At 39.0% G+C, this 13,765-nt stretch overlaps 1 long non-coding RNA gene across 1 annotated transcript; it reads left to right on the forward strand.

Moving 5' to 3' along the window:
- Positions 1–2,883: 2,883 nt before the first annotated feature.
- On the forward strand, positions 2,884–8,062 carry LOC142053904 (uncharacterized). The gene is made up of 3 exons (XR_012659362.1): positions 2,884–3,022; positions 4,695–4,798; positions 6,655–8,062. It is a non-coding gene; the product is annotated as an uncharacterized LOC142053904 (long non-coding RNA).
- Positions 8,063–13,765: the final 5,703 nt, after the last annotated feature.

Consider the following 13,765-nt stretch of genomic DNA (forward strand, 5'->3'; position numbering starts at 1 on the left):
CAAAGTTGTTGCATAGCAATGGTAGATTAAATAACATGTATGTAAGCAGCCCATTAAAGTGTTATCAGATCCTACTATATCTTATCATTAATGTGAAACTGGCCTAGTTTAACCCTGCATTACTTTGTATATTTACTTTGGATGCCATGTTTGGAGTTCATTGTTAGCTTCCACTGCAGCTGGAGAGAACCTGACATCTTAGGTGTCTCTGGGTGAACATTGCATCAATTACACAGTGTGATAAGGTTTTTAACTTAGGTGTTCAGGAAAGAACTTGAAGTTAGCCTGGGTAAATGTAAGCTTTGGTGTCCTTAACTACTTAGTAGGCAACAGAGTATAGAATTGGTATTTGACAGTACCAGGTTCCTTAGATATTTCCCTAGAAACATCCCTTATTACACCTTCAGCCCACCACTCTACTCCCTCAAGGGACAGAGGAACATGGTGCTCTTTCAATCTTTTCAGTCACTTCTCTGAGTCTTATCTGAGTTAGAGAAATATTAAGAAGAAGCAAGAGTGAGAGGGAGAATGGACAGAGAGTGGGATCAAGACAGGCAAGTTCAGATTTGGAGGCCTTGGGATAAGACCTTTGAGAAAAAGGGTTTTTTAGCTGAGAAACCTGAGAAACTTAACCTTTGGAGGTAGAGAATGTGCAATGAAATCCTTTATACTGTATGCTTGTCTACACACTAGAGTAGTTTCTCCATTTCCAAAGCTTCAATAAATAACAATACTTACTTACCAAGAGCACTGCATTTCAGAAAGTTATTTCACGTAAGTAGACTAATATTTATCTACTTCATCCATATTCTGACGATGACACCTACAGGCCAAAGGAGAGCTGTGCAAAAGAGTGATTATTTTTAGGCAAAAAAAAAAAAATTTCTTGCCCACTCCATCACAAGAAAAGATATTTATAATGAGGTGTATACCACTTGCGTTACTGAGCTAATAACTGTACTGAATTCACATGCCATGCTGTTTTTCTTTTAATTAAAAGTGGAGCAAACAACTGCTTTCCTAAATCTCTCCAACAATGTCTTTAAAGGCATAGCCGTAGATTAGTGAGACAGAGCTTTACAAAAGGATTGTGTAATTCCTGAAAACTCTATTCACTCTGAATAGCTACATTGTTCCATATAAGAATGCACAGATATTAAAATATAGTGCTTTTCACCAATGGCTATTGAAAAATTACTGCCTGAAGAGAATTGTGACAGTTTTTATCTTCCTCAAATTGAAAGAGGTCAGGAAAAAAAGAGTGTTTGCAACAGGGCTGTAATTTCTGTTTGCCACTGGGTCCCACAAAAACAATGAATTTGAGTTGCCTTGGGCTGGTGAGACATGGTGCCCAACCCAGCTGTGATTACATCTTCAGTAGTGACTCTGTGAAATGAAAACTTGTTCAGAACTTGAACACATGGAGAGGGAGGAAAGGTGTCAATACAGGATCAAGAAATAGAAAAGGCATAGTAAAATTTTTACCTGCTGAAGGCCAAATACATCTTTTCAGGAATGTCACAGTCATGACATGAGTTCCTTAAACATGTGTCACATTACTGGGGAAACTACTTGGATAATACAGTACATGTAAAAGCTAGAATAGAAAAGATCAACTTAAATTAACACCAACCACTATCTGCTTTTCAGCTCTTAGCAATGCACAGTATTGACATACCACAGTCTTAATCAGTCTTCAGAGCTGCTGTCCGTACTTCAGATACACCAAAACTTTTGTGCTTTTTCCTGTGCGTGGCAAAATATCTGGTGTCTATTCTCAGGGTTTCCAAACCTCCCAAAATCTGCTTGCTTTCTCCCCCCTTCTTTCTTTCATAGAACAGTTTCTGATTCTTTCTAGGTACCCCATAGTACTTCCCAGTGGGAAGAACCATATCCTGGTTGTGAACATAGGAAGCTTATTTTAACCTATTCTGTGAAAGAAGTGGAGACTCCAGCCAAAGCTCTGTTTATTTTAGTGAAAGGCTTCTAACCTAGATTGCCATTAATATTTCCATTACCATGTGACTTAAGGAGACAGATCTAAAGGTTATTGGATGTCTTTCACTACCAACTCCATCTACTACCTCCTCTGGTCACTCTTGATTTAATTCAGTTTACCAGAAAACAATTTTCCTCTCATAGTCTATACCAAACGATTGGTAGCATTGACTCCCATTTTCACTGTTAAACTTTAACATAAGTACTGTGATGTAACTAATTCTTATTTGCATTGTCTCTTTTAGAGACAATGGTCTATGGTCCCTAACTCTATTTATTTTAGCTTTCCTTCAGCATCATGCCTCAAGACTTACTGATTCACAGTTGAAGGAAAATAATTCAGTTAGCTTCGTGACAGAAACAGAAGGGCTTCTGGAGTTAGTATTTTCACATCCTGTGTTTATTTAAGGGTATTCTTTATTTTTATTCTCTCTATAGATATTTATGGAGCTGGGTTAGTTATATTTTCATTTGGCTTTGCATGAAGAGCGTATCTGATTATTAGCTGAATTTTGCAACATTAACAGACCCTGGAGTTTTTCATGCCAGTTTCTATGTCTGAACATGGAAGGATTATCAGGGTATCTTATAGCAAGATGTCCTTTTGCTGGAAGTTTTTCAAATGCTTTTCTGGCATCTACTGTGGGAAAACTCTTCCTTGAGGGTGTATGACCTAACTCCTGTTCGTAAGACTTCATCGTTAAAGACTGAAAATACTATTCTGTTATCTGAAATGAGGAAAGAAGACTTCTCATGCGTTCCAAAATCTTTGTATGCCTTTCCTGTTCCAGGAAGGGATTCAAGGGGGAGTGGGAGGGTCAGGGGCAAGATCAATACCCGCCCAAACAAATAGTACCATAATGTCAGTGTCCCTCCCTGGAAACCAGGGGCCAAGTTTTGTTTCTCATGCAAGAAGACAAATTGTAACACTGATTTCTGCAACACTTGACAACGAGGACTGACCTTCAGCCCAGTGGATCGAACATGAACAAGTCTACAATTCTGAGGAGGAGGGATTGAAACGGTAGGCAGATGCTGCTTCTTATAATGCTCCTATATTACACTTATAATACAATGTTAGGCATTCTGGGCTTCTCTACATAAATGTCTCAGGCAATGAGATTTTAATAACTTGTTTAGAAGAAAAGAAGTCTTGCTACTAAAAAAGTTTTCTTAGAAACTGACTTTCTTTAGCTTTTTTCCTAACTTTAAATCCCCAAATTCAAGACTAGGAACGCAGCAAGGTAAGCATTTTGGTTGAAGGTCTTATCCCTAGAACCAAAATCCAGATCAGTTCAGGATTTTCTCTTAAACTATTATTTGTAATCATAATCTGCTTTCTTTACCCTAGCAATCACTTGTCTTCTGCGATGTTTAATATTGCTCAATTTCTTCTTTCACTTATAGAGCATCTTCATCATGCAGACACTCAAATCTGAGATTAAAAAAAATTTCCTAAGAAATACTATGACAAACAAAGGCCATCTGGTAGGCATAAACATAAATGAGATGCAAACCAAAAATCTCAATAAACACTGAATCACCATCAATCCATACATGCAAAGTCCCAAAACAACAGAATTATTTTGCAGTGAGTAATGTCTTGCCAGTGGGATAGTCTGCACAGTGTGATTAATTTTCACAGTCTAATGAGTTCCTCCCACCAAAAAAAGCCAGTCCAAATTTATTTTGCACTATCAGTCTTAAATTTCATTCACTCATTTACTCTCAAGTACGTTTGTTGTGATTTTTATCTACAGCACTGTACTGGGAAACATGTTTCATATGCATACACAGATTCTTGTTATTTTAGCTTCAGAATCTGTAAAGTTCCTTGCTGTCTGTTACAGACGGGGAAAATGCATACAGCAGGAAGACAGTGATGTGGTTAAGGTCAGGCCACTACTTCTGATCCAGCAAAGGAGGAGTAACTCATCAATTACCCACAAAGATTTGACTGAAGGTTCTTGTACAGACATAAAATCCTGCTGAACAACCCACACCTTATAATTAAACATCGAGGGCTAGCCTGTGCCCTGCACTTGGCTGGTGCAGATGGGTTGAAATCCTGCCTACTGAGTCAATGAATTGTTGAATCAACATCAGCAAAACCAAAGTTTCACCCAAGGCCCACGCCTTGCTATCACACCCTGCTGCCTGAAAACAGGGCTTGAGAGCTACTGAAGGTATGACCTGGACTTCTTGCAAATCTGCTAACAGCTAGTTGAAAGGAAAGACATAATAAACTGTTACCCCCTGTGTACTCTCCTCCCAGGAGGAAGGTTTAGAGGGCAGCAGCTAATCTGCCAAAGAAAGGGTTTATTCTCCCTTCAAGGAACCTTTCTTTTTCCATTCCTGACAGTCATCTCAAATAAATGATGATTTATCTACTGTTCTTCCATTTTCTCTCAATGCTATGACTGCAAAGAAAAATTTTAAAGTTTAAAAATTTAAATTTCAAAATTTAAACCAAATAAAGCCCACAAAACTCCCATTACAAGTGTATACAGAACAAACCAGGGAATGGATTTAATTTCAGGAGCATTTCAAATGACAGATCATTTTAAATTATTTAGTGATATTTAATGAATGAGTGATACACACTATTACATTATTTACCAGCAGAGTGCTCTTTTGAAGGGCTTCAGTTTCTGTAGGTATTTTTACACCGTACCTCTACTTTTTTTTTTTTAAAGGACTAAATACTTAGGAAATGCCCACTGAATGGAGACAGCGTCTACCATCTACCTCACTCTCTTGATTGGGTTCAGCTACTTTGAATCTACTGATTCCTAACCAGGTACCGACACAGAATCTAAGCCTACAGTAGCAGTTGAGACTGTCCTTCCACCGAGCCAGATGTAATGTGAAGTGTTAGGACCTTTTCTAAGTTCTCAGCTACAGAAGCCACAATAAACTTTCTTCATCTGACTAACGTCTCTGCTCTCACCAGAAGTAAGCTCCCATTCTGGTATGCCGCATAACATTGATGTGGCATCTGCTGTGAAATCCCACTGGCAGATGCCCCTAATTTTTACCATGTTTTTGACACATTTTAGAAATGGGGTGAGCTGTAAGTGCAGAATAAATTAATAGTTTCTTAGTGGTTATCCTATAGTCCATAATCAACTTATTCCACAATACCATCCCTAGCACAGCTGAGCTCTAAGGCTACATGGTCCCCACAGGTGCTACATACAAATGTCAGAGATAGCTCTTGAAGAGGATTTGCCCCACAAACAAGAGAGAGCTACCAGAAAGCCAGGTTTTTCCCACACAGTCTGCACTATGCTAAAAAGAGCATTCGGATCATTGTATATTCAGTATTTAAAAATATCTTCTGTAACACAGTACTCCCTAATATGTTACCACATCCTTTTCCCAATGCTTTTCCCCAAGAAACTGCATTAATGTGAAGGTTACGCTCCACGTACTGTGTGCCCCATATCATTCTTCCTAGTCTCTACAGGTAATACTTGGTTTTATTTCCCCAAGTGAGGCAAGATTTTACCAAAGCTGCCTGTTTGCTCTCTTTATTTTATACCATGCCAGTTCTTGTACACTAATTTCAAACACTTTTGGGGCCCCAGTCTTGCAGAAGGACTGCTCCCCTGTCTCTGATTAGAGCTGGTTGTGTCGTTCTTACAAATCATGCATCACAGGAATTCTCATCCTTTAGTATTAAAATTAATTATTCATGTGCCTTACAAAATAAGCAGTTTTATTGCTGCTGATTAAATAATATGCCTAAAATAGATTGTTTGCAATATTTTTTGCCCATCAATCATTTAATGAATTATTCAGAAATATTTTGTATTACACTGTCTCTGGCACTGGTTGGTTGGAGTCAGGGAGATAGATAAATATCCCCTTAACACATTCTCCCTCAGCAGAGATTCGGACTGGGAGATGGGGGAGGTGGTGTGGGTTGCTTGCTATGGATGTTGTGGGAAATACCAAGAAAGAAAAGAAAAGAAAAGAAAAGAAAAGAAAAGAAAAGAAAAGAAAAGAAAAGAAAAGAAAAGAAAAGAAAAGAAAAGAAAAGAAAAGAAAAGAAAAGAAAAGAAAAGAAAAGAAAAGAAAAGAAAAGAAAAGAAAAGAAAAGAAAAGAAAAGAAAAGAAAAGAAAAGAAAAGAAAAGAAAAGAAAAGAAAAGAAAAGAAAAGAAAAGAAAAGAAAAGAAAAGAAAAGAAAAGAAAAGAAAAGGAAAGAAAAGGAAAGAAAAGAAAAGGAAAGAAAAGAAAAGAAAAGGAAAGAAAAAAGAAAAGAAAGGAAAGGAAAGGAAAGGAAAGGAAAGGAAAGGAAAGGAAAGGAAAGGAAAGGAAAGGAAAGGAAAGGAAAGGAAAGGAAAGGAAAGGAAAGGAAAGGAAAGGAAAGGAAAGGAAAGGAAAGGAAAGGAAAGGAAAGGAAAGGAAAGGAAAGGAAAGGAAAGGAAAGGAAAGGAAAGGAAAGGAAAGGAAAGGAAAGGAAAGGAAAGGAAAGGAAAGGGGAAGGGGAAGGAAAGGGGAAGGGGAAGGAAAGGGGAAGGAAAGGAAAGAAGGGGAAGGGGAAGGGGAAGGAAAGAAGGGGAAGGGGAAGGGGAAGGGGGGAAGAAACTGAGATTAGATGCTTGTGATTCTAATTACAGTGTGATTTCTTTCTTTCCCCTTCCTTTCAGAGAGAGAAGGTGCTGCAGTTCAGTAATGAATTTGCTGTACGCTGAATCCAGACTGAATCTCCAGGAGAGGGAGACAATGAATAGGCCAGTAGGAAGAACAGAACGTTGATGTCAATTAAACCGAAACCATGAAACGAAGGAGAGGTTTCAGTGGTTGTTCTTCATAGCCACTTCAGTTTGGTATGCAAGGGAATGCTTCCATTTTATTGCAATAGTAAATTTCAGAGTACAGAGAGCGAGTGAATATTGGCGTTTCAATCAGGGCAACTTCACACACACATGCGCAGCCCACTCAACTCTGTGTTGAAAGCTTTATGAAAGAAAGCCTGTAGGATATCCAAGAGATTACTTACAAGATTCTAAGGGATAGATTTTTGCGAAACCCTTATAACACAGCCTGGTGCCCTTGTTGAAGTGAATTTGAAATATGCCTCTGAGCTCCTCAGAGTCTGCAGACAACGCTCACAGGTATCAGGGTATACATGCATACCTACGTTTATTACAACAGAGAGACATACACTTGTTTCAAATACAAACATAAGGTGTCAGTCTTTGAGATTTTAAAAAAAATCAATGGTGTTTTTAGAGGCTACTATTAATTTTCATTACCCCATCAGTCATTCAGGAAACAAGGTTTGTCTGTGTTGCTTTAGCTTCTGAAAAGAGAAAACAGCCATTGCACAGGAAAATGGGGGTAGGAGTGACAGACAAAGTAAGGTTTCACATTTTCAAGTAATCACAGACTACACCATCTTATGCCTTAATATATTCTGAGAATTTTCTTGAGAAGCTAATATTGCATGAGGATAAAAAGTCGTCCTCAGCACATTAGTATCATATTTGCACGCTACTTTTTTCCTTGATAGAAAAAAAGGGACCTATTCCACACATGCTAAGATAATTTTCAAAGGACCTGCAGATTTTCCTTGGCCAAATTATTAAATCACAGTCTCTTTAATGAACTGGAAAAGCCTCTGCGAAATATTGTGATAAAGGGGGTTCATCAATAGAATACAATAGTTCACAAAAATAAAAATTTTAATTAGTTACATCATTCAGAAAAAGTCCTTAAAATGTAAAATTTTTATAAAGTTCTGGGAACAGAACTGATGGTTAATTTCAGTTTATACCATGTTTATAAATAGCAGGAATAGACCCCGGTACTAATATTCCACACACTGGTGATATTTTAAAACCTTACAATATACAATGTGATCAGTTATCAATTGCAATTAAAATTACAGCACAGTTTGCATTTTGAGATGTATTTTTCACGTCAGTTGAACTATCCAAACAAAGCTACTGCTGTGAAATAGGTTTCTCAGAGGAATTGATATCTGTATGGGAGTTAGAAAGAGAAATGAGTGAATCCTGGTTTAGGAAGAAATAAAATGAAATAGCCCATTTCTATAAAGAGCTTTTTGCTGTCTCTGTGCACAAATTGCCTCAAATCAGCTTCCCTAACATTTCATCTCCTGTAACTTAGAACACTTGCCATATTGCCATGGAATTTGATTCCCAGCCTTCAGGTGGTACTGAATTCATTCTGATTTTGCTACGTAATTGCTGCATTACTTGTAAAATTGTTTAGTCACAATTAGTCAGCCAATGCATTGAGTCAGTGACAAAATACAATACATAGTTTTGCTGAAGGTGTGACCTCATTTCACAAAATGGAAGGATAGTTTGTAGATTTTTCTAGTTCTTTGAAGAACTTTGAAGCTCTTTATTGCTATTTAAAATATGAGCCACGCCTGCCTGACATATCCTGCTGAGCCACTCTACCCATTGCAGCTTTTGGATGAGCAAAGTGGCTTCGGACTTTGAACGTATCATATGATTTCTCTAAAGTCAGGGCTTGAGCTTGTAACATGACCACTGTTGTTTCAGTTTTCTTAAAGAGCTAGCAACTCTGCTGCTGCTGCTGAAAATTTGATGAGAAAATTCACCTTCTCTGTGATCCTGCATGCTGAGAACAGCATTACCCTGAGTGCAAACCCACAGAAATCAATAATTGCCTGAATAGCAATGTGCTTCTCATCATAAATCAGGGTGACAGATACTGACCATAATAATTCAATGAAAAAAAGTCTCTAATGTTACTTGTTTAGATGGTGGTTTATTGTTGGGTCAGATGAATTGCATTTGTTGGTTCCTGAGCAAAATACAAGGGAAAAGTATAGGCAGGTAACTGCATGTAAATGTATATTGTCCTGTGAACTAAATTTGGAGACTATGAGTAACCATGCTCAGTCTTCTCCAGAGTAGCAAGTAATATTCAAGACATGCCACGTGCAATGGTTGGTCTTGTTTAAATGTCAGATTCCCTGTTCTTCTAGGTGCATAACACCTGCAGTTGCTTTTGAAGGTAGCACCTTCTACTGACACCGATGATAACTGCAAAAAAGATGAGCGTATCTGTACTTGCAGGCCTGAGAAAGTAACCCAGGAAAGTGGCAAGATCACATTCAAGGGGAGGCAGGAGAATAAATTCCCGACTATTTAGCTACATGCCATCACCTCCAGGTGGCTGAGCGTAACTCTGAGCCAGGGCCATAAGCAAAGTGGTACTTGCTCTTCCAGCATTAAGAGGACAGGACTAAGAAGGGGAGAAAGAGAGAAGCTAGGAGAAGGGAAAGTCACTGCCACCTGCCCTGCCAGGGGTGCTACACTAACATCTAACACCGCACCTGGCTGCAGCAGCAGTTGTAAGGTAAAAATGGGCAAAAGGGACATAAATATTTTACCATGCCCAGCAATATGCTGTCCTGGGCAACTGCTTTGTCTCACATAGCAGGGCCCTCCTCAGAGAGCTCCGTAGCAGTTTACAGGTGGCAATGGCTCTGCGGGGGGCCGTAGCTCCCTGTTGGAGGGAACCAGCCCCAGAGTATAGCTGGTCCCGAGAGGCCCAGCAATGCCAGCTCACTTTCTTCCACGGCTGAGGATATGAATTGCCCAGCAGCCTTTGTGCTAGCACAGCCAAACAACCAATTATACACTGCAGATATGGCATACATGCTGTACTGGAATTGTTCACAATCCACATGCCATTCAAAAGCCACCATTTAACCACCCTTGTCATAACCTCAAACTTTCAGAAACTGTGCATTGTCACTGAAACAATTGTTTTCTCATGGTTTCAAGTGCCAAAGAAAACAGTGCACGCCACAAGTTTTATGCCTTCTAGCAGTTCTATTCACTTCAGACAACTGGATCAGCATTGTACAGCTGCTATTCCTGCAGTTTTTCATCATTTGCCTGAGTTTATACAAGGGATAAAACAGAGTGGGCAATTTGTTTCTTAGCCAAAGGAAAAGAGCTGGCATTTCTCTGTCGTTGAAGCAACGCAAGTGTGACAAAAAGTCTGTGTGATTTGACCAAAGATGCTATTCACTGGGGAAATTCATAAGTAGAATACAGCATTTTTCTCAGACTAATTACATTTACAGTAATTATTTGCATATTATGATCAATTATTATATCAAAAAAAAGGCAGCTCTGCATCAAGAAATGTAACCAATAAGGTAGAAAACCTTATTGAAGGATATCTGAGTCACAGAGCTACGGGGTCCTGATTTATTGATGATACAATCCAGTCAGACTCATCACTGATATTACAATTGCAGTAGACACATGATTCAGATACACAACTAAAATGTAGAATTTATTACATTTTCTTGTCCTTATTGACATAACCTTTTTCTGTTTATGTGGAATTTCACACTGTAAAAAGCTCACTGTCACTAGATTGAAGACAATTAGGAATATTTCTTCCTTGCTTCTCTGTTGTATATTCTAAAAAGGACAGTGTAGTCCCATATTACAGCCTGTTCTGGCAGTATTAACCTTGAGCTGGAATGAGTATATAGCTCATTTTGATCTCAGCAATACCACCTTTCTTGCAATGTTAGAGTTGTTATTGAAGTTCCAGAATGAAAATATGGACTACATCTGGGGACAAAAAAATTCACGCAATTGAGGAGCAAACCAAGGAAAATGACAGGTTGAAGGGAACTGCGTTGGTGTTAATAAACTGTACCTGCTGCTCTGTTCAGTACTCAACAGTTCAGAGTAGAGGTTTTCAGACTGCAAGCCTGGCTTCCCTAGGGACATTCAAAGCAAGCCTGGGGAAAGGAGGGGATAAAAAAAAATATTTCTTTGCTTAACCACTTCCACTTATAATTCAGGACAAGCCAAATTGCTGGAAGTCCATGGAATATTCAGGAAAGGTTTCTTTTTTTTTTTTTTTTTGCCAGGATCTGAAATGATAATGATTCTGCAAGTAGGAAAACTGCCCTGTTGTAACATTTAACTATCAAAGCTCTGTGCTTTGGTAATAGATGGAAAGGAAGAGGCAGAAAACTATCCTGTCCCTTGAAAACACTTGTGTGAGAAGTAATTGCAAAATGGTTATTAATATTTCTGTGGTGCTTGGAAGTGAATATTAGACATTTAGCCATGATATATTCATCAATTTCTGGTGCTTTTTATATTCTGCCATTTTTTTGTGACATTAAATGAAACATTTTGACCCACAGTGGTGTGTAATATTATCGTATGTTATTAAAGAAGAGAGAAGTGATTTCACAAAAACGGGGAAGTCATTCCTATGTATTACTTACCTTCATCACAAGAGAGTGATAGGTTTTTAGTAGTAAATTGCCTTAATATCCTCAATGAGAGATGTTATAGGAAAACACAGAAATGTATGTTTATTACCATGCCCTGGTAATAATAGTAATTGATTCTAGAGTTTTACTTTATCCCTCCTGTTTAATTTAGGGTCATTACAAATTCAAACTCTTCTGTTGTGAGCTGCAATATTTAAAACCTCATTAAGCCTATGACCTTGCAGCTAACTTGTTCGCTCACTGTTTCCTTCTCTGTGGTAGGTCTGGAAGCAAAGGATTTAAGCACTGGAGGTCACTGTATTATTATTGCAACGTACAGCCAGCAGTACCCAACCCCACCACCACTTGCATGAAGGAAAAATACACAGAGAGCCAAGACCAGGACCGAGATGTAGGCTGCATGTGAGCATGAGTATGTCTTTCTTGCTGCCATTGTAGGCAATCCTACCAATGCCCTGTTATTCACCATATTCAGGAAAAACAGCCTAGATCTGACGAGTAGAGCCAGATATCTGGAAAAGACTACAGATCTGACCGTAGGCAGAATATGCATTTTGGGAGGGACTTACGGTTTAAGGCTCTCCAGAAACTTTGTGCAATGTTTGGTGACAATGCATAGACTATCTTTATTAAATACTGATGGTTTTCATTCTCCTCACGTTTCAATAGCTTACTCTTTCCCATTATGTTTTAGTCTTGTTTACTACAGAGAACAAGTGAACAATGATTTAAGTGTTCTTGAAATTAATCCAAATACCATTTAAGAGCTGCGATTTCTTAAAAGGATTATATTAGTCCCAAAATTAGAACCAATGAAATGTGATTCTGTCGGTCCATGACAATAAGCATTGTATGACTGGAGAAAACTTATGGTGTAAATAGTCTACTACCCTGAGCCTTTCACAAGCCTTAGCTCATCTCTGCCAGAGACCGCAATGCACAGCAACGGAAACAGCCCTAGTGAGAATGTGATCATCCTGCCCCGCAGAGTAGCTCAAACACAGCACAAGTCCTAGCTATGGTAACCAACTACCCTTCAAAAAAGCTTGAAGTCTTGAGGGGTCTTTGTGCATTATGATGAAATCCATTGGTCACTCCCATCAGTTGGGGTTTGAGGCACCAATGACTGAAAGACAAGAGTGTGTAATAATGATCTGAATGGGAGCAATGCTTTACCTAAAGCATTACAGAGAGGTGTAAAGGAGCAGCCCATGCCACTATGTTAATATATTTTACTTTTGGCAATCACTCATGGCTGATTGCTTAATGGCAAACCTTACCACTAAGACGAAGCTGACAGAAATCATTTGTAATGATCTCCTGCAACCCCTTGGTATCCTTAAGCTCTGCATGACTGTGTACTGGACCCTCTGGAACCTCTCCCCAGTACTAAAGGTGTGTGGAAGTAACTGCTGAGCCAAGCATGTTCATGGCTCAGAGGTACCTTTGGTATAACAGATACCATAAGCCTAAAATTAACCAGTTTTTAATCTTAGATATGGCAGTGACAAATTTTACAATGGGTCACAAATCAACTACCTTTTTTTTTTTTCCACATTTTCACGTAACTTTTCTTTATTCTGCAAAAATGCCAGAACTCTTTTATAGTCTGTGAGATTTTGTTCTCATCTTTTGATCCTTTGGCATGTGTCATTACAAAGTGTCACCATAATATGCAGACACTGCTTTATTTAGAACACAGGTAGGTGTGGAAAATATCCACACCCTGAGGCACTACACCTCACCCTCAAGCTCTGCCGTGCTCTACAGCCCTGTCAAGACCATCAGCATACAATGCACTTGTCTTCAAGTTGCAACTGCACTTCATAACCCAACAATGCAGCTCTACTTGTACAATATGAGTCACCAAATTATCCACCCAAAGCTACTAAGAGAAAGGGGTGGGAATATGAGCTTTCTTCATTGTTTCTCATGGTTATAAGGATTTACGTTACAAACATCTGTGTGGTAACTTTGGTAAACGTAAGACAATTTAAACAGAGGTAGTTTGAATTGGGAAACCCATAGTGACCTGTGTATCCCATAGATACCTGTGTATCTTTTCCAGAAGAGCAAGAGGCTGTTGGGACAGAGGGCAAGATAATAAGCAAAGAGTTAACCCAGGTTTAGTAGTGCCATTATGGCTGGTCATGAGGGGGTCACGAGCTTTTCTGTGACTGTGCATTTGTGAGTGCAGACTATCTTTGGCATTGTTGCCTGTTTAAAAAAAAATGGCTGAGCTAGTTAAATAAGCCTCTACCTGAAAGGAGGTGGAAGTGATAGAACTGAGCGAGGAAATCAGCAGTCAGGGACCTGTATAGTAACTTCTGAGGAACAGATATGCACAGTTCTGGCCATCCAGAGGCACCCCTGACACACCAGTTTCTTGACAGATTTGGGTTACCTGGTGACTCCTACCTCAGCATGCAACCAGCAGCAAGTGTCTGAGAAGGGCCATGAGCAGGAGGACAGGCTGTCTC

Source organism: Phalacrocorax aristotelis, chromosome 2 (genome assembly GCF_949628215.1).
Source record: "Phalacrocorax aristotelis chromosome 2, bGulAri2.1, whole genome shotgun sequence".
Classification (NCBI taxonomy): Eukaryota; Metazoa; Chordata; class Aves; order Suliformes; family Phalacrocoracidae; genus Phalacrocorax; species Phalacrocorax aristotelis.